Consider the following 23,384-nt stretch of genomic DNA (forward strand, 5'->3'; position numbering starts at 1 on the left):
ACAAATTTGGCTCTTTGGCGAGCGAAACAGAGTAATTAATAAGTAAATGTACCAGTAAGGGAATGAACACGCTGAACGACACAAACACCAGCACACTCACTTATTTAGATGAATCTCGAAATAGAGCTCTGAAGAAATCCATGAGGACCAGACGCGTTGGCTGCTGTTTTAAGGACACCAATAAAAGACAAAAAGAAAAGGAATAAAATTCTACAAAAATATTTCGATGACGTTTTGAAAATCATAGTACTGTGTTTGATTTGCATTACAACTGTGCTGAACCATTATGATCAAAAAGTGGCAAACACTGTAGAATTGTGGTGCTGAACCATTTTGATTTATTTATTTATTTGTTTATTTGCGGGTTTATATCGCGCTCGAATCGACTCCCGGAGGAGTATCTCTGCGCCCTAGGAACACCAGAGCACAGTCAGGGGGGAACTTAAAAGAATTAATTTTGAAACAGAAAAGTTTTCTACAGGTCCTCACGTGTAAAGGTCCACTATTATGTTAATACCCAGAATCTAGCTCTGATATCCTTCTGCACGTGTCAGCTGTGGGTATGTGTGTAATGTATGTATTTATAATTTTACTCAATAGCGACTTTTCACCAGAATGTATTTTTGCATGTAAAGGAGATATGTACCTCTAAATGTTTTCCACATTCATGCTGATGGAGCACCAAGGGTGGTTTTGTAGTTCAATGTACAGTCAACCAGACTTGAGGTCAAGTGGTAACACACCTTTATCACCGAAAGTGAATTCTCACTGTGACATTTTCTCTCTTTACTGGATGGTACCCAACAGTTGTATAGTGCACTCTTTCACTTCATCATGCTAAATTTGCTTCTCAAAATCAATTGCCTTAATGTTTTTGCAGTCTTATTATGGCCAACAACATAAAATAAACAGAGACCCTATTAAATGTGACTCCATGATGTATGTAACAGCACCTCAGAGAGCCCCATGGTCTATCCAAAACTTCAAGGACCACAAACCCCGATCCCTAGTGGACAGCCTGGAAAACCTAGTGACAAGTACTATATTCTCGGATTACGCTCCATTAAAACTGGTCAATCTTATTTTCGCTAAGGACGTACCCCTGTGGACCAAAATGCTCTTCCAGTTTTAGTCCCAAAGGAAATATTTAGAATCTCAAGCTACAACAACCAGAAATGTGAGCAGCGCCACTCACCCTGAATCATAGTGGGAGGCTCAGTCTTGGGTATACAACTCCACACCTAACTGTTGGGTGTGTGATGCACGGGCACAGTGACTTTCCTATTACTGAAAAAAAAAAAAAAAAAACAGAAAAGTTTTAAGCCGCTTCCTAAACACCAGATGTTCTGGACATTATCTGAGAGCCAATGGGAGCCTATTCCATAATGTGGGCCCCACAACAGATAGAGCTTTACCTCCATGTCTGGCCCTCTTTGCACGGGGCATACACAGTAGAAACTGGTTGCTGGATCTAAGGGAGCGCACAGGAGAGTAAGGTGTGAATTTGTTTTTTAAGTATGCAGGACCTAATCCGTTTAAGCTCTTGTGAATTAGGCAGCATGTCTTAAACTTGATTCTTTGCCAAACCGACAGCCAATGTAGTTTGTCCAGAAGAGGTTTGGATGCAGATCTAGGAGGGGCGTTCAAGACCAACCAGGCCGCAGTGTTCTGTACAACTTGGAGTTTGGCTAACACTCCCTCATTTACAGCTAACAGCAGGCCATTGCAGTAATCGATACGGCTAAGGACAAGAGCCTGTACCAATATTTTCCTGATGCAGTCAGGGAGTATGGGGAACACTTTGCGTAGAAGGCCTATCACATGGAAATTGATTTGATTAATGTTCAAGCAGATTTTTCTATTGGAAGATGAAAAAGGCTGATCTTCCAGTTCTGTGCACCATTAAAAGTGACCTGATAACTTTTCCTAATAAAGTATTTGGTGCGATATTTCTTCACTTCAGCCCCTTTTTGCATAAAACTGTTCTGAGTGTTTGGTAGAGGATTAAAAAGGCATGAGGTGGATTTAAGACTTGTATTTGGCACCATGACTGCGGGTTTCTAACAAGAGATATGGGTACCAGCCCAATTACAATTATTGTACAAATTAGGCACTGAAATAAATCACACACCATCCTCTGAAGAACTCAGCACTTGCGATGCAGGGCGCGCTACGAAATTTGTTTTATTTATTAAATTGTTTACTTACCTCCAATTATCCATATTCCGGTTTTTAGCACCCCCCACCATGCCTCACCCCGCCCGCCTTTCTGCCCCACCGGAACTCCTTCCACAGGCCGTGGCTGCAGTAGGAGAGTGACTAGCAATCAATAGGCAGTTCCCCAGTCATCTCAATAGTGGAATAGCAATATGACATAGAAACCTAGGTCATGTAGAACGTGTCGATAATCACACTAGAGATTTAAAAAATGGCCAGCAATTTAATCACAATGATTTTTTTTCACTCCCACACCATTAACCGCTTTTCAGAAAACTACCAAGAGAGTTTCACAATGCTCACACCTATCATTAATTTCTTAAAATACCATAATGTCTCTGGTATTCTTTTGCTGCAGGGTGAGTTAGAATAATTCAACCTTCCTGGTCATCCATATTTCTTAACCCCTTCATTGCCAGGCCTATTCCCCTTGTTATAAGCTTTTTTTGGCTATTTGGAGTGGTTTGCGCTTAGGCTCTGTAACTTTTTTTCCACATAAGGTATGCACACCAAATGTGTGCCCTTTTTTCTAACACCCTCAGTATTCTAAAGGTCCCCAGGGTTTGTGGTTTCCTCTGGTGGGGACTCACAAATTAGCCACAATACAGCAATTTTTGGGGGAAAATGTGCTGCAGAAAACAAGCATCTGATTGTTCCCCTAAATATGGTATCAACAAAGGGTTTGTGGTGCTGAAGTCCAACATTTTTTACACAGTTTTGGCATTTTACTGGGACATGGCCTATTTTTGCTATTTTTTATCCTTTCAACCTCCTTCTATTTAGTGGTAGAGATGGGTGTGAAATTCAAAAATAACAGGTGATGGACAGGATGCAGAACAATGTCATACATTCACCCCAGTACAGAGATCTGGGCCTAAATCCATCGTTTTTTTGCTCACCATGCCTTTCCAGTTTGAACCCAGCCATATGCAAATCAGTCTTGACCCTGTGCCCCATGGGAACAGTCCAGCCCGAACTGCCAAGCCAGGTCCTCCCTGGACTGGAAACAAGCATCCAAGGACCGGTTTCGGGCTTTCAGCCCTCATCAGGCTGGATAACTTGATTCCAGTGGCATGGAGAGCACAGGACTCACGTCTGAGCATACCTGTCCCACTCGGGGTGACAAATGCAAAAATAACAGTTGATGGACAGAATGCAGAACAATGTCATACATTCACCCCAGTACAGAGATCTGGGCCTAAATCCATCCTTTTTTTGCTCACCATGCCTTTCCAGTTTGAACCCAGACATATGCAAATCAGTCTTGACCCTGTGCCCCATGGGAACAGTCCAGCCCGAACTGCCAAGCCAGGTCCTCCCTGGACTGGAAACAAGCATCCAAGGACCGGTTTCGGGCTTTCAGCCCTCATCAGCCTGGATAACTTGATTCCAGTGGCATGGAGAGCACGGGACTCACGTCTGAGCATACCTGTCCCACTCGGGGTGACAAATGGAAAAATAACAGTTGATGGACAGAATGCAGAACAATGTCATACATTCACCCCAGTACAGAGATCCGGGCCTAAATCCATCGTTTTTTTGCTCACCATGCCTTTCCAGTTTGAACCCAGACATATGCAAATCAGTTTTGACACTGTGCCCCATGGGAACAGTCCAGCCCGAACTGCCAAGCCAGGTCCTCCCTGGACTGGAAACAAGCATCCAAGGACCGGTTTCGGGCTTTCAGTCCTCATCAGCCTGGATAGCTTGATTCCAGTGGCATGGAGAGCACGGGACTCACGTCTGAGCATAACTGTCCCACTCGGGGTGACAAATGCAAAAATAACAGTTGATGGACAGAATGCAGAACAATGTCATACATTCACCCCAGTACAGAGATTCGGGCCTAAATCCATCGTTTTTTTGCTCACCATGCCTTTCCAGTTTGAACCCAGACATATGCAAATCAGTCTTGACCATGTGCCCCATGGAAACAGTCCAGCCCGAACTGCCAAGCCAGGTCATCCCTGGACTGGAAACAAGCACCCTGGGACCGGTTTCGGGCTTTCAGCTCTCATCAGCCTGGATAGCTTGATTCCAGTGGCATGGAGAGCACGGGACTCACATCTGAGCATACCCGTCCCACTCGGGATGACAAATGCAAAAATAACAGGTGATGGACAGAATGCAGAACAATGTCATACATTCACCCCAGTACAGAGATCTGGGCCTTAATCCGTCGTTTTTGGCTCACCATGCCTTTCCAGTTTGATCCCAGCCATATGCAAATCAGTCTGGACCCTGTGCCCCATTGGAACAGTCCAGCCCGAACTGCCAAGCCAGGTCCTCCCTGGACTGGAAACAAGCATCCAAGGACCGGTTTTGGGCTTTCAGCCCTCATCAGCCTGGATTGCTTCATTCCAGTGGCATGGAGAGCAAGGGACTCACGTCTGAGCATACCCGTCCCACTCGGGGTGACAGAGGCAAAATTAACAGGTGATGGACAGAATGCAGAACAATGTCATACATTCACCCCAGTACAGAGATCTGGGCCTAAATCCATCGTTTTTTTGCTCACCATGCCTTTCCAGTTTGAACCCAGCCATATGCAAATCAGTCTTGACCCTGTGCCCCACGGGAACAGTCCAGCCCGAACTGCCAAGCCAGGTCCTCCCTGGACTGGAAACAAGCATCCAAGGACCGGTTTTGGGCTTTCAGCCCTCATCCGCCTGGATAGCTTGATTCCAGTGGCATGGAGAGCACGGGATTCATGTATGAGCATACCCGTCCGACTCGGGGTGACAAAGGCAAAATTAACAGGTGATGGACAGAATGCAGAACAATGTCATACATTCACCCCAGTACAGAGATATGGGCCTAAATCCATCGTTTTTTGCTCACCATGCCTTTCCAGCTTGAACCCAGCCATATGCAAATCAGTCTTGACCCTGTGCCCTATGGGAACAGTCCAGCCCGAACTGCCAAGCCAGGTCCTCCCTGGACTGGAAACAAGCATCCAAGGACCGGTTTCGGGCTTTCAGCCCTCATCCACCTGGATAGCTTGATTCCAGTGGCATGGAGAGCACGGGACTCACGTCTGAGCATACCCGTCCCACTCGGGGTGACAAATGCAAAAATAACAGGTGATGGACAGAATGCAGAACAATGTCATACATTCACCCCAGTACAGAGATCTGGGCCTAAATCCATCGTTTTTTTGCTCACCATGTGTTTTCAGTTTGAACCAAGCCATATGCAAATCAGTCTTGACCCTGTGCCCCATGGGAACAGTCCAGCCCGAACTGCCAAGCCAGGTCCTCCCTGGACTGGAAACAAGCATCCAAGGACCGGTTTCGGGCTTGCAGCCCTCATCAGCCTGGACACCTTGATTCCAGTGGCATGGAGAGCACGGGACTCACGTCTGAGCATACCCGTCCCACTCGGGGTGACAAATGCAAACCAATAATTGATCCGGAAAAGCTATACATTTCTAAAAATTAGACAACATTTTGTATTCAGCAAGGGGTCATTTGTGTAGATCCTTCAAGTTTTTTTGTAATGGAAAATAACAGTTAAAAATAGTAAAATTGAAAATTAGTTGAAAAAAACAGCCATTTGTGACAACGTTTTCATCTGTAAAATCTTCTAAGTATTACAGATTTTTTTTAACAATGTACTGTTACATCTGCTCCACCCTTCTGGCTGTGGGGATTTATAGGACTTGCAGGTTTACCATGAACCAGAGGAACCCAGATCCAATAACTGAGCTGTGTCATGCAATAGGTTTTTTTTTTGTGTACCGGGTATATAGCAAAGCATTTGGTAAAATTAAAGACACCTATGTAGTTTCAAAATGGGAAAAAAATATAGAGTTTAAAAACAGTAGCTATTTGTACATCTCTGAAATTGTGGGCAACCATACTAGCATGTGAATTATAGGAAATTTTCCAAAGTGACTTCTGTTTTACACATTGTCATACAATTGGAAGGCAGAAAGTCTCAGAAAGTCAGTAGGTAATAATAGTTGCTCTACGATTCTGTGTTCTCCTAAGTCACCTGATAAAAATGGAACCTCACTTGCATGGGTAGGCCTAGTGTCAGCTATAGGAAACGGGCCAAAACGCAATGTGGACACACCACATTTTCACAGTAAAAACAGACCCTTTTTTTGCAAAGTGCCTAGCTGTGGATTTTGAACCCTATATGAGCCACCACTTAGGGAAACCTTGCAAACCTATACATTTTTTAAAAATAGACACTCAGGGGAATCCAGGATGGGGTAACTTGTGTGTCTCTCACCAGGTACTGCTACACAGAATCCCTTGCAAACCTCAAACTTTGCAAAAAAAACCACATTTTCCCAACATTTCTATAATAGAAAGTTCTGGAATTTGCATGGGTCTACAAACTTCCACCCATCCCGCATTCTCCAAAGTCTCCTGATAAAAATGGTACCTCACTCGTGTGGGTGGGCCAACAGATCACTGCCTAAAAGCAAAGTTCAAATTTTTCTTTTTCAAATGCATCCTGTTTTCCTATAAACAAAATGGGCTGCATTTAAAAAAAAAACTTGCTTTATTGATAAACAATCACTGACATGGTGGTTAGCAGACCCTAGCAGGCCCTATGATTTTTACGATTACCAGTGGGTTGTAAACCAAGACTTACCTCATAAATATTAATGAGGCAGGTCTATTTAGAACCCACAGGAATTGCAAAATGTGTTAAACACACATTTTTAGATAGTTATGTGCAATTACCAAATAGCGAATCTGAAAAAAACGCGAATTGGTTCTTGCAAACCTTATCCTACTACATCTGGCCCTAAGTCACTCCACTATATGCCACTCCATTCTTCTTTAATCTACTGTATGCCACTCCACTCTACTCTACTCCACTCATTGACACTCCACTCTACACCACTCCACTGTAACCTATTAAACTCTATGCCTCTCCAGTCTGCATGCCTCCATTGTGCGACCCCACACTCTATGCAACTCTACCCTAGGCTATTTCACTGTACACAACTCCACTCCATGCTACTGCACTCTGCACTATTCCACTCCATGGCTCTCCACTCTACAAGACTTCAGTCTGCGCCACTCCACTGTACATTACTCCCCTGTACACCACTCCACTGTATGCCACTCCACTGTATGCCACTCTTTTGTATGCCACTCCCCTGTATGCCACTCCCCTGTATGCAACTCCCCTGTATACCATTCCAGTCTATGACACTGAACTGTACTCTATTACACTCTACACCACTCCAATCCACGCCACTCCAGTGTATGCCACTGTGCTCAACACTGTTTCACTGTATACGCTCCACTCTATGCTACTCCACTCTGCACCATTCCACTTCACGCTATTACACTGAACACCACTACACTTACCCCACGACACTCTACAAGACTTCACTCTATGCTATTTCACGCTGCGCCACTCCGCTCTATACCACACACGTCTTTGCCATTAAAGTCTATGCTACTCCAATGTATGTCAGTATTTTGTACACCACTCCACTCTAAGCTATTCCACTCCACTGTACACCACTCCACTATATGCCACTAAACTCTACGCCATTCTAGCCTATGTCACTCTAGTGTATATCACTCTACTCTGAGCTACTCCACTCTATACTATTTCACTGTGGGCCCATATACTGAACGCTACTCGATGGCCACTCCACTGTGCTCCACTCTCCTGTACACCCTCCACTGTATGCCATGTCACTGTACGCCACTCACTCTATGCCTCTCCAGTCAACACCACTCCACTGTACGGCACTCTATTCCACTCTATGCCACTCCACTGTATGCTACTTCATTGCATCCCACTCCACTCTAAGCTACTCCAGCCTATCTCACTCCAGTGTACGCCACTCCACTTTTCTCTTCTCCACTCTATGCTATTTATCTTACCCCCTCCACTCACACTATTCCACTGTGCACAACTCCACTCTATGCCACACTACTCTACACCATTCAACTGTGTGCATTCCATTCTATGCCACTCCAGTCAAAACAACTCCACTGTATGCCACTCCACTCTATGCCACTCTACTGTACGCCATTCTACTCTACCCTGTTCCACTGCATATATCGGCACTGAACGCCACTCGACTCCATAATATTCCACTCTATGCCACTCCGCTGTAGACCGCTCCACTGTATGCCACTTAACTATACGCTATTCCACTGTACAGACCTCCTATCTATGACACTCCACTCTATGCTGCTTTACTCAATGGCACCAAACTCTATGCTCTTACAGTTTACACCACTTCACTGTACACAACTCAACCACACTGTTCTCCAGTCAATGACTGTCTGCACCCCTCCACTTTACCAAACTATTCTCCACTCTATAACACTCCACTGCATAAGAATGTACTCTTGCCAATGCAAGTCTACAGCGCTCTACTTTACTCTATGTCACTTTAAAATACTCTTCCCCAGTCTACAACACTCGGTGCAGCTCCCTCTAAGCTTATTTACCTCTCTATACCATACAATGAAATGGGACACTGCTCCGTTTTATCCACTATACTTCACTTTTGCACTCAAGGCAACTCCAGTGTATGCTAATCTATGGCACTCAACTCTATGACAATCGGTCACTCCCTCTACCATGCTGTACTGCACTCTACTGTACTCCAAGCCACTCCACTGTACAACACTGTAATTTGCCCTGTGGCAGGCCACTCTACTCAACTCTACAACACTTTCTTAGACTCTACAATACCCAGGTCCACTCCACTGTATGACACACCCCTCCACTCTGCAACACTTTATTCCACTCTATGCTACACCATTCCACTGTACTCCAGGCATGCCTCTCCACTCTACAGCACACTACTCCACTCTATGCAATGCCACTGATCTGGACTCCACTCCATTCTACTAAACTGCACAATACTGTACCCCACTCTATTTCTGAGACTCCACCTAATTCCACTCCACTCTGCCACACTCTGCTCCATTCCATACAACTCCACTCTACTAGACTATACTACACTCTGTGCCACCATACAACACTGTAGTCCACTCTTTGCCCCTACATTGCACTGTACAACATTACTCCACTCTATTCCTCTTCACTCCACTGTACAGCACTCTAACCCACTCTACGACACTTTCCAACACTTCATAAAATAGCACACACTGTACTGCACAAGACGCCACTCCAATTTATAATAGTTTACTCACATTTATGCTATGTCTCTCCACTCTACTTCACTCCATGTCACGGCACTGTACAGCACACTGTTCCACTCTATGACACTTTACTCCACTGTACGCTACATCATTCAACTCTACTCCACCCCGCTCTACTAAACTCTATGACACTACACTGTACCACACCCTCCTCCACTATACTGATGAGAGTCCACTTAACAACACTCCCCTCGATTAAACTGGACCCTATGATTTGAAATGTGTCTTTAATAAAAACAAAAAACTACTAAAAATGTTATAAGAAACGGTTAAGCCTTAGTTATAGTTAGGAAAACGTTATGAATTCTTTTCATAGAAACCAAACTTAAATGACACAAACATTAAACATTTTGAAGTTACAGTTTTACCTTAAATTTATTTTTCATGCACCACCTTTAAATCACTATATCATTATTTATTCCGTGTATACAAATCAAACTTAAACTACAGAAACAAAAGTTTGTTTTCTAAAGAAAGATGAACTATTCCTAACTATAAGGTTTAACATATCTTTCTATCTATCTATCTATCTATCTATCTATCTATCTATCTATCTATCTATCTATCTATCTATCTATATATCTATCTATCTATCTATCTATATATCTATCTCTCTCTCTCTCTCTATATATATATATATATATATTTTTTTTTTATGTTTTTTTTTTTTTTTTTTTTTTCACTGAAAAACCATAGGTTTTACAGACGGTATAGCTAGGAAGTAGTATTCATTTAAAAAAACCTTAGAAATTCACTGAAAAAACTTTAGATTTCAGGGACGTTATAGTTAGTTGGGCATTCCACTGCTGATGACATCACATATTACATCACTCATGACATGGTCAGTGACATCACTGATGACATCTCAAATGAAATTTCTGATGACATCACTGATGACATCAATGAGTGTTTCTGTAAAGTTTAAATATTTTTCATATTTATCTATTCCAAAGTGTATTGTAGAATGAGTGGATTTACAAGTGCCTGAATGGATTATTTAGTAGGTGCGTGACTGACTGTATAAGTGAGTAATGGAACGTGTTTTACTGAATGCATGGGTTAGTGACTAAACTGTGTGAAAGTCTGTATTAGTCTCTCAGTTGGTGTGTAAGCGGCTGCATGGGTTGGTGAGTAGCTACATGAGTGTCTATATGGGTTATTGATTTGTTGTCTGAGTATCTGTATGGGTGCCTGAGTGTCTGTATAGGTGGGTGGGGGTCACTGTTCCCAAGAAGCTGCGTGCGTGGGCGGGCGCGCACAGAAGTCACCCTAAGCGCGCAGTGTGCTTTTATTAGCGCGCACTCCCGTGACACCGTTCGCGCCGCTGCTTTTAAAGTGCGAGCGGCGCGAGATTCTTACAGTGGACAGCTGCGGGGCTGATTGTGGTCCTTTGAATTAGTATTCGCGTTAATTGCAGCGCACACGAGCGCTGCAATTAACGCGAATACTTATTCAATGGACCACAATCAGCCCCGCAGCTGTGCACTGTAAGTAAAGGAATGCATAGTGTTAAACACAGCGTGCATTAAAGCACACGTCGTGTTTGAGCGTTTGCTTTTCCCTAATGTGCACAACTGCGGGCTACTTGTGATCCTTTGTGTCTCCTTCCTCCAGCTCTCCTGTAAGGGAGAGACGAACGATCTTCGATAACAAACAGTAGCTGCAGAAATGCAACACTGTCAACTCAAGCTCGGAATGGCTAATGAAGATCCGACACTTTAGAACACATTTCTTAGTTCAAAACTATAGAAACGATTCCTGATGATATATATATAGTCTTACATAAACCACTGCAGCTCACACGGATAGAAAAAGTAAAAACCCTTCTTACATACAGTAAGAAAAGGTTCGGCATCATCAACTCCAACAAAAACATATGGCTGTATAACACGACAAAATAACTATCTAAAGATGCACAGGCAGACGCATTCTTCGCAATAAAGCATGCCCAGTAGATCCTGGGTGACTCACTGCTTTAAAAATCTGCATAATCGAAATCATAGAAATAGATTGCTATCCCACTTTGCTGTGAGAATACCATCAGCATTGACACACAACTCCCTTTACGAGAAAGGGTTAAAACAACTAACATTGCATCGGAAAGGGTGGGTTGTCCTTTGAATGTCTCTTAATTTCCTGCTGGTGTAATGATGCACAAACCTTGGACCTTACATACAAGTATTCCTCAGTTGAGCACGAGTGAGCTTTTCTGTGCGTGTTGTTTGGCTGACCTTTGCTTAGTGACTGTAGTATGAGAAATACCCGTAAATTCTAAATAAACATTAAGTAATTTAATAAAATCAGGTGAATGATAACGTTTAAGAGAATTTATCTATTCAATCACATCGCATGGGCATAACATCTCTTCCATAGGATTAAATAAGGTCTACCAAAGGTGCGAGCAGAGGAGCACAAAGAAAATCCTAACAGGAATGATTTTCAGATTTAAGGCACCGGTTTGACGAGTGGATAAACTGGCCTGTTATATGTGCACATCTGGTTAGACTCGTGAATACGCAATTTGAAGGACAAATTATCGTCAGGTTTTTGTGCATAGAAGTGTTCCATATATTGTCCTCGGTAAATGAGGGGTCCATTTCCCCGAATCATCTAATAAATAAGCTACTTTGTCATTTTCTCGCCTTTACATAGAATTTTTCAAAGTGAAAGCTTTTCTGCCGTACGTCTAAATACATTAGTGTATTTTTCCAAAGACAGCCGTATCTGGCATCTGACTTTACTTAACGTTCCTGCTGTCTGATATGAAAGCTAATGGGACAGATCAGGACAAGCTTTGCTGAATTCTATTTAGCCAGATATAGACTGCTGCTTTTCCATCCTAAGCAGCATCCAGGGTCTGCTTTACAGTACTGTAAACTATTCTAATCTACGTAAGCCCATTATTTAGTCACCTTAATGAAATCTATCAAGTTGAGCAGTTATGTTTGTATTAGTTGATTCAATGCCCATTAGATTCCCCATGTTAGACTAATGTTCTGATTTGTTGCCTTTGCCTCAAATTGTAAAGCGCTCTGATATCCTTCGGGATCAAGTTCGTGATATATAAAACTTTATAAATAAAGAAATAAATAAATAAAAAAATCACATTCAGCCTGCCTTTTCTTGACACACACTGCTCTCTGCTCCCGAAACAGAGAGGGGCCTACAGTGTGAAAGTTCAAACAGGTAAACAGAGGGTAGCCATAGTTTTGTTTCGTGCTTTGGCTCCCAGCAACAAACACATTTTTACTTATTGAAAAATTAAGAGAACCAGTTGGTAAACTCACAGCAAAGACAATCTAGCGTTACTACCACAGTTTTCTGCACTGCACTAAATGAGCACTATTACCGTTTTAAGATGGCTATGCATAGTCAGTCTGCGCGAAGAGTGTGTTTTACTACCGATCAGACTGACTCACCAGAGCACTTACTCTGTTGAAGCAAAGCCGCACCTGCACTCTGATTTCACATCATACTGTGCCAAAACTGTAGGAGGCCTAGGAACTATTCTTGTTCACTGCCTTGATTTTGATGCTCGAGCCAAGACAGGGATTTTTCTGGAACTTTCATCCAAAAATATCTTTGCGAGATGTTCCAGTTCCTATCTGAAAGCGATTTACATGTTCAGAGGCAAAGTGCTATTTGCACTCATTTTGATTACTGCAGTGCTTTACACGAGGGGAAATTGGGAAAACTCTTCACAAAACTGCAGGTTCCACAAGACTGGGCAGGAAGACCGTTTTCAATCAGAATATTTGGTCCAGATTATGAACTGTCAATCTGCCGAAAGAGTCACATTGATTGCTAGTGCATGAGAAGCGACCAGGCACGGTTGCAAGCGTGGAAACAAAAGGAGTAGCAACCAGCTACCTTTACATTTTAAAATGTTGGACCACAGACCATATGTATGGCAATGTCTTTAGTCTCCCTGAACAAAGAAACTCTTCCCCAGTTCACATCTACAAGCCTAACAAGGCGATGGCATTCGACTAGGGGTCACGCGTCGTGAAAGATCTCCCACAAAAACTATCAATGTGGGAATGCACCATCTTTTCATATTTCTATTAAGCAAAAGTTTGGAGTGATATTTGGTGATACACACATTCACGGTCTGGGTCCTAGCGCACATAGCCATGGCTGCATCGCACAGAGACCCTACACTGCCGCACACCGAGGAAAAAAATTAGAGGGAACATTGGTGGGGGTGTGTGTGACTCTGTGCATAGATGTCTGAGTGGGTGATTCACTGGTTGTATGCATTCAAAAGGGCATCTGGGAAGGGCTGTATGGGTGAGTTAGTGTGTGTATAGGTGTGTTGGTGAGTGAATTAATGCGTCAGTGGTATATGTGTTAGTATCTACATTTGTTTTAAGGCAGTATATGTACATGTTGGAGTATATAAATGACTATACGTGAGAGTAAGTTATTTGAAGAGTGGGTGTATAAATGATTGTCTACTTGTATCATTGATTGTATAAGACAGTAAGTATTTGTTAGCATCTGCATAAGTAAGTGATGTGGTGTGTGTATAAATAACTGAGTTTGTGTGTATAACTGTATACATGAGTAAATGGGTATGTGATTCATTCTTTGCATGACTGACTAGGTGTGTGAGTAACTCTATGGATGAGTGGTGGAGTGTGACTGTATGTATAGGTGTATGAGTGCATATTATAGTACTATATTGATGATTAACTGCATGTATAAGTGACTGAATATGTGTATAGACCTAGGAAAAAGTTGGTGGTATGTAGTATCTGGCATTGTTGTGTGTATGGCTTCAAAAATAGTAGTCTGTATTTTAGAGTAGGTGTATCTAAGTTTATATTAAGGCATAAGTATGTGCATCAGATTATCACGTGGATGATGTCATCAGTGATGTCATTTTACTGACCATGTCATGAGTGATGTAATGTGTGACGTCATCAGAAGTGCAAGTTATAGTTAGCTTAACTAACTAGTATGAGTTTGCACAAGCTGGTACTGTGGTATGCGACCGGTACGCACTACCAAACCGCGCGTTACGTCATGTACGTAGAGACGTATGGCATTTTAGGATCTGAACAAAATTTACCGATTCATGCCCTTATATAGGTACAATTCATGTTGCCCTTATACAGGCATAGAAATCATAACCATATTTAGACATAGCCCATGCAGTCCAAATACAGGCATGGCTACTTCCACTTGTTCCAAAAAGCCACAACGATTTATTGGAAAACTCAGCTTAAGCAGTGAGTGACATCCCCTTGCTTGCATATTGATTTGTCCAAGAATTCATGGAGTTTTCAAAGAACTACCATTCCCTTGGGGTTCATTGATGACGTTATTATGCCCGACTTTACGTCAAACTAGGCACCTTCCAGGTATAAATATGCTTACACTTGCCCTAGCAAACACATGGTCGTTCGGAGCAGCTCGACTATCTACTTGCCCGACGCAGCTCGCTACAGCAAGTGCCAAAGGAAGCCGACCCTCCAGCTGATGCACTGACCGAGAAACTGTCCTTTCTTTTTGACAATCCAGCTCCAGTGTTTCCAAGCTCCTCTCACTGGATGTTGGGAAATCAGGTCCGGAGACAGAGATACCAGAACTCCTTCATTCTAAAACCAAGGTACGGAGCTAATTAGACTTAACGAGAAATCTTGGATAGATTCTTGGCAAAGAAACTAAACCTATGCTACACCACACTTACTTCTTCCCTCGTACTAGACTTATGTTAGGTACAACGAGGTAGGCATACTTTAGAAACACCAGTTAAGTACTTTTAGCCTTTGTTATTTATGTATGCATTTATCTATGGTTTAGAAACTATACAATGCTTTTACAGTATTATTTTATAATACTCTTCTTGCTGTACGCATTATACTTTACAGCCAGTATTATGATTGTAGCAGTTCACTTTACTTGCATGAGAAAGAAGACTGTTCAATAAATCCTTTTTGTTGAAAACGCCTGTCTCTCTGTTTTCTCTGCACCTCTGATGAAACGAAGCATGCATGATTGACTAAGTAAAATATCTATCTATTGTTTCCACAACTCTGAAGAAACGTTTATTCTTGGGGAAACAAAGTTTTCATGTTTATGCGGTGTCAGAAACTAATCCCTTCTTGTTTATTTGAGGAAATTTCTAGTGACCTCTGGGCTAGCTGGCACTCACAATTAAGTCTAATAATATTCGATAGAGACCTGGTTGACCTAAGTCCTATGTCAAATATATAGGATATATTATTCCAATGCGCAGAGCCTATTGGGAATATAGGAACTACACTACAGTATGGGGTGACGCCAGCTGCGTGTTGCAAATGTGACAAATGCACGCTGTCACGCCCTGTGTTACATTATAAACGTATGGTGTCACGCCGCATATGCCATTCCCTCATTTTTTTGTCTCAAAACTATATCTAAATAACTTTAAAGTGTATATGAGAGCAAGCGATAATTAAACATATTTTAAACATTTATATATTTCTAATTGTAATAAACTTATATTATAGTAAATATTTTTTCTCAAAATCACATCGGGTGCGGTCTAATTGTGGACTAAGTGCGCGATTGCCATGTGACCATAAAAAGAAGACTTAGTTCATAACATTTCCCATTGTACCAGTTCGAAAACGCCACCCATTTTAGTTAATATCTGTACTGCATTTTAAGAGACACAACTCTTCTGCTTAGAGAGCTTTTTCCTAAACTTTTTGCAATATACACATATCTTAGACTACACACAACATGCAACCATCATCTTCATCAATATTCATGGTCTGAAAAGTAGCCTTCCACCTGTGATAGCCATACACCTAAAAGTTACATAACCGAAATTGTCTCCAATACCAGAGGTAACATGGTTGCATATGCTCTCCACAGCACAACGTAATATAGTAGGGGCCAGAGACAGTATCATGCATAGATAATGAACACAAGGACACCGATAGATAGTGGAAGTGGGTACGGCACATGCGCTCAACTTCTTTTTATTACCAGGGTCACATATCCAGTGACGTCTCTGCTGCATGCATGTGGGGTAAGTGTAAACAAGTCCTCAGGGAATGGTTGCTGCTAGCATCAACTGCAACTAATCATTGGATCACGCACAGAGATTCAATATTAACAGAATTAATAATTTCTGCTGTATTAAGGTAGGGACAGTAGATGTGTAATTATACAGAAATAATTATATTGTAAAAGAATCACAACTTGTGGTATACTCAGACACAATCAATAGATCTGCTCCATCAGTTCCATTGCACTCACATAGCCACATCAAAAGTATTCAGCATGTGCACATCCAGCGATGATGCGTGCTGCAGGCAGGCCGTACTAGGAACAATATCTGTTGCCATCAACTCTGCATCATCTGCAATAGCGACTCAATCTGAATTGTGAACACTGCTGTCTGCAGTGTAGGCCACAGAGAGAAGTCAGCAAGCACCCGCAGCTATGTAAGGTGACTTGTTCTGCCCAGTTTCTCATAAGCGAAGCAACAAAAAAGAGTGAGCGGGGTCTGTAATACTACGTTACATGGTGCAGACAGTACGCACTGGAGCAATGTCTTTTCCTACAGGACTACCTCTTCTACAATAGCAACTCGATCTCAATTGTGAACACTGCTGTCTGCAGTGTAGGCCACAGAGAGCGGTCAGCAAGGGCGCACAGGCACATGGCATTGACTTGAGCTCTACAGTTTGCAATACATGAAGCAAAAAAAATGTGTGAAGAGCCTGTAATTATGCGTATGAGTGGTGCAGACAGAGCACACTAGAGCATTTTCTTTTCCTACAGAACTGTGTCTTCTACAATACTGATTCAATGTCAAATGTGAACACTAAAGTATGCAGTATAGGCCAGAGAGAGCGTTCAGCAAGGGCCCACAGCCACGTTGCATTGACTTGAGCTGCCCAGTTTGTCATACGCAAAGCAAAAAAAAGCATGAGCGGATCCTGCAATGATGCATATGCGTGGTGCGGACAGACCGCACTGTAGCAATGTCTTTTCCTACAAGACTGCGTCATCTACAATACCGACTCAATCTCAAATGTGAATACAGTTGTCTGCAGTATAGGCCAGAGAGAGTGTTCAGCAAGCACCCACAGCCACGTAGTATTGACTTGAGCTGCCCAGTTTGTCATACGCAAAGCAAATAAAAAGCATGTGCGGATCCTGCAATGATGCGTATGCATCGTGTGGACAGAGCGCACTGGAGCAATGTCATTTCCAACAGGAATGCATCATCTACAAGATCGACTCAATCTCAAACGTGAACACTGCTGTCTGTAGTGTTGACCAGAGAGGCCGTTCAGCAAGGGCCCACCACCATGTGGCATTGACTTGAGCTCCACAGTTTTCAATGCGTGAAGCCACAAAGACCGTGTGCGGAGCCTTCAATAATACGTATGAGTGGTGCAGACAGAGCACACTACAGAAATGTCTCTTCTTACAGGACTGCGTTATCTACAATAGCGAGTCCAACTGAATTGTGAACACTACTGTCTGCATTGTTAATTGAAGGCAGTACTCACAGACATAACCATGAATACTTTTTCTCACTGCCTCTTCACAATATACAACAACATAAATTACAGAAAACTCTACAATAAATAAATCACAACAATTCGAATTGGGATTTTATCTGTCCACAGTCAACACTATTCACAGTTCCTTTGGACTTGCAAGATGAATTTGGTCATTTTACTAAACCTATAACTTATCTGAAAAAAGTTCTTCAAGCAAGTATACTATAGCCTTATACCCCGCTGTAGCAGGCTATAGCAGCGATTAAAAGCCCTCTCCAGCATTACGGGCCCGAGCCGAAGGCGAGGGCCTTTAACAAGGGAGAGGGACTTTAATAGCCGGTATAGCCCACCTACGAAGGTGCTATAAGGCTATTAGAACATTCTGCCACTAGAGGGTAGAATGTTTTAACAAATAAAACAAAGCCTTAAGGGAGCGCTAGGGGATTTGAATCCTCTCAGGCTCCCTGAAGCCTTTTTTCACAGACAGAGCAGTGAACAAAGAAACATTAGAACTCCAGGCTTATGCCAGCCATTATAAGCAAGGAGCTACTCCATTGTTTTCAATGGACCTCCCAACATTCCAATGTTCTAATAAGGCAATATTGCGTATATTTCAATAGATGTTGTAGCTACTTGACTGCTTGACTGCTGGATTCTGTAATTAAACAATCACCACTCGATTTGAATTATGAACCCTGCTAACTACAGTGTAGGCTAGAGGCAGTGGTCATTAACACCCCACAGCCACATACAATTGGATTTGAAAGCATGGAGTTGGTTGCACCTGATCATAGGGGGTATACAGAAATCATCACAGACTTTAACTTATGACATCCTCAATCATACAATCAAGACCCTGTTTCAATGTTCAGACCTGCTGTAACGCGATGTACTCCACCAACTAGTGTCAACTAAGCTCACTAATTATGTGAAGCATTTAGATATGGAAGCACAGAGTGTGATGTACCTCAACAGATGAAGCTCTGAAAAAAGCAAGCAGCAGGTAACATCAGACATCCTTTGTGGGATCAAGACACCATTACACTGTTGGGACATAGAGTTGGTTGCACCTGGTCAATGGGAGTACCTTCATCTCCACTCTCAGATGCAGTTCTAACATCATCCATTGTGGGATCAAGACACCGTTCCACTGTTGGGACCTAGAGTTGATTGCTCCTGGTCGAAGGCAGTACCTCCGAGCTGAAACTGCAGAGGCACAAAGCCCTATGAATCATGCGCTTGCGAGCGGTTGAGGAAGGATGGAATTACGACCAGGAGCTTCAGTATTATTTAGGTGATTAAAATGAATACTGGTATATGGTGTTAATGAATGTCAGATAATCAACATTGATGAATGTTTGAGGAGTTAGTAACTGAAGGGACAGGATTATATGGTGTTAATGAATCACAGATAATCATCATTGATGAGTGGTTGTGGAATTGGTAACTGAAGGTGCACGAGACAGAATTATTAGATATTAATTATTAACTGATCCAGCCTACTATAGCTGGACTATGTGTCAAGCAATTCGATCTTGAGACTAATATATCTCAAGCCGGACCTTTAAAACATTTAATGAGGCGTCTAATTTAGAACAGGAACCGTTATAATTTATGGGATACTATCTACACCATTTAAAGATGGCGCCCGCATTGAGAATGGGGTAGTCACTCTTTCTATTTCTATGATATTGGCATATCTCCGGACACACGCAAGATCGTGGCGTCTTTAGATTTGGCGAAACGCCGATAGAGCAAGAAATCAGGTACGTGGGGCTCTCAAGTAATCTGACACTAATCTAATTTGTAACGGGATGTTTGGATTTCTTGCAAACGGTTTGTTTGTGTGTTTCAGGTCGCCTTGATTGCAGGGACCGGGAAAGTGCGAGGCGGAAGTATTGGCTTTGCGCACATTCACCTAAATTTTGGGTGCACTTTGGAAACTTGGAATAAGTAAGCTGAATTTTGGCTTCATGATAAGGTAATTCGGTGTGTGGCATGCTTGCCTACTGGATTTTTTAATATGACCCCAACCTTGCGTTTCAATTTACTTTTAGAAAACTGGTGGCTAACAGACTTTGTGGATGGATTACGTGGAAATTTGACCTTTTGAGTGGATATTTGGATATGTGGGACTCTATCGGCACATATACATGTAAGTAGCATACGAGCTGCTTGGTGCTTGAAACGCGTTTGCATCTTGATATATAGGTGTAGTAATGCTTAGATTATGTCATAGGAGGAAATTTTGGATATGGAACAAGCACGAGGATAAACAAATATAAAGTGAATGGTTACATTGGGAGATACTACATACCAACAGTCACTGCGTGGGATAGGTAAGAACCTGCTCTTTAACTTTGAACAAGGGCGTTTTGCTCTTTTAACTTGATATCATGCCTCTATAGTACCAACGCCTCACTAAGTGTTATTATTGACAGGTATTCCAAAGATATTTTGAAATACACAGGAAACAGAAGGTATTATTGCCGTTGTTTGTGTAGCATGTTTAAATAACCACGTGGTTATCCTCACGGGAGAGTGTTAAGGCATTTCTTGGTGCATGGAGGAATTTAAATGTGATGACTCGTTTTCATTTAGAGTATATGCACTTATCAATATGCAAATGTGACATAACATGATACACAATGAGAGACAATATGTAATAGCATATGATTGATACTGTACATATCTGTATGTGAGAGACATCATGTAATAGCATGTGATAGACATTGCACATGTTTATATACTCCCTGTTTGCACATAGAGGGTGCTTTATTTAAGATTGGCGATGGATGATCTAAAGTACCCCAATTAAAACAAATGAGTGATTGTATGTATTACTTCCAGCCCTGAGGGTTTATTCTCCATAACGACGAAACGCGTTGGTATAAGGGAGTGGAAGAACGCTGGTCAAGCCGAAAGAAATAAAAAAGGATCCAAGAGAAAGCATTACGAATTGAAGATCTTTTTGTATATACTGTAAATTTATCTTGTGGCATGTGCTTCGGAAAATTGTTGAAATTTGTATTCAATCCTGTCTGATTGAAGTTGTGGGAGGGATTGGGTGTATATTCTCTCTTTCTGAGGGCACTGCGATATTAACCAGAAAATAATACTAACAATTCATCTTATAAAAGTGTATAACTTGTACATAAGCGCTTCTAACTTCTCCAAACACCCAAATTTTGATCTGGGTCAAAGGAAGTACCTTCATCTCCACTCTCAGATGCAGTTCTAACATTGTCCATTGTGGGATCAAGACACCGTTCCACTGTTGGGACCTACAGCTGGTTGCACCTGACCGGAGGTGGTACACACAAATCATCACAGACATTAACTTCTGATATCCTTACTCATATAATTAAGACCCTTTTTGACTGTTCGGGCCTACCCTGCCATTGTGTAGTCCAGCGACTGCAGTCAACCAAGCCCAAAAATCATATGCAACAGTTAACTATGGAATCACAGAGTCTGATGCAACTCCACGGAGGGAGGGCTGTGAAAAGCAAGCACCAGGTAATATCAGACACCGGCCACTGTGGTATCAAAAACACTGTTCCACTGTTGGTACCTGTCGGACTACTATGTTAGTAGTATACAGAGCACTCCACAGTGTTGGGCCTCAGGCTGGGCGCTGTGTTCCTGTGTCGCGGTACCCAGCGTTAATCTCAGGAGCCTTCAGATCTCACAGACCTCGGCCCAGGAGCTTCCGCCGGCACGTGGTAGGCCCTCTTTCACATATGGAGGTGTCGGAAGGTGAACTATGGGGCATATATACGTCACAGCGGCCATGCCGCTTTCTAGATACCAGCACGCCGAAAGCATCATTCAGCAGCCACCTTCGCTCACGGCATCAGCCTCATGGCGGTGTAAGCTGCGCAGACCTGGCAGACATGTTCGCCAATCCGGAAGAGAACCACACCCAGAGAAACGTGCCTCTTCTTCATACCCCTATGCTAGCATTGTGTATGCCGAGCCAGTCCACTACCCTGAACATTTGAGGGGGGCGGGTAGGTGCTACCATTCTGTAATCTTCCTACTGACTGTACTATCATGGTTGCGTCCACTGTCAACTTCACTCAATAGACCATCATTGTATGTTGACATGTACATGTCTGTGCTCTGCATACTCAACTCTGTCCGACACATCCCCTCAAGACTTTGCATTATATACTTTTATAATGATAATTACTTACAATCTTCGCACATACTTTACTTCCATCTCTCCCCGCATTCTGCATTATGAGGCAGAGGTGCCATGCCATATATAGTTTGTGTACATGGCTAGCCAGGTTTCCCACAGTATGTAGTGTAGTTGTATCTGCTAGGTACACATGTTGTTTGTCATGTTGAATGTGATTATATAAGGTAGCACGTTTAATCACGAGCAGTGGTTTCTCCCATTTACCTATTGCTGTCTTAAAGAACATACAGAAGTTTTTCTCACAGGTGAATAGTGCAACCACAATGGCAGTCATTCATTACTGTCCAAGAATGTCCAACTACACAGCGCTTCTAAGCTTACAGCCCCCAATCTTGCATCCTTTCTTAAAAGGACGCCAACTCCCACAATCTGAGCAACATTCACACAGCTTTCTAACGGCAGTTATCTGCTTCTCAATAATATGCACACCTACCGAATGTGAGCTGGCACACCGCATGTCCTTACTGTTTCAAACCGAGTAACTTCCTGTGGCAATGTCTATTCCCACTCACACAAACTAACTCCCAAACTTCAACTTGACCTTCAATACCTACTTTGAAAACAGATTTCAAGAAACAAACCAAAATAAAAGCGCTTTTGTTCAGAACAGAAGTCTCCCTCACTTCTGCAAAAGAAATGTATAGACTGCAGATACCACAAACTTCAAGTAAAATACACTCCCTTTTAAATACGAACCGCCCATTACACTTTGTGGGTTGTTACACAATTTCAACACATGTCACACTCAAGGTCTGGCACACTTTTTTAACATGGTCTCCTACAGCCTTCTAACACGCTTTCAAACTGTTCTTCTTTTAATACCAGACTACATTCATTCGATCACCTATGGAATAACAGGAACAGTACCCATAATTCTTGCTCTCTTTTAAGCATGGGCGGAAAATCTGTTCCGCTCGTGGATTTTGCGGATTTCCGGTAAATTCGCAATCCGCGAACGCTCGCGAATTTACCGAAAATCCGCAAATTCGCATGCAGCGGATTTTTTTTTCTTGGTGATACAATTTTGCGGCATGCGGTGTAAGTTCGCAATTGCGAACATGTAGGTGCGGCGGGCAGCAACAATCTCGCACTCGCGAAATTACAAAAATTGCAATTCTGCACAAGAAATCTACTAGCAAGCAGCATAGACCTTCTGAAAATGATGATTTTTATCAGAATAACTCCTCAGGTTGACATTTGCCTGCACTTTTTTGGATTTGAGGCCTTTTGATTTTCTTTGGATAACTTTTGGATTAGAAATCAACTTTCTCATATAAGCTTGTTTGG

General features: G+C 42.4%; 1 pseudogene; it reads right to left on the reverse strand.

The window, feature by feature from the left end:
- Window positions 1-10,977: 10,977 nt before the first annotated feature.
- Window positions 10,978-11,151, reverse strand: LOC147727063 (small nucleolar RNA U3; annotated as a pseudogene).
- Window positions 11,152-23,384: the final 12,233 nt, after the last annotated feature.

Source organism: Lissotriton vulgaris, chromosome 3_1 (genome assembly GCF_964263255.1).
Source record: "Lissotriton vulgaris chromosome 3_1, aLisVul1.2, whole genome shotgun sequence".
Lineage (NCBI taxonomy): Eukaryota > Metazoa > Chordata > Amphibia > Caudata > Salamandridae > Lissotriton > Lissotriton vulgaris.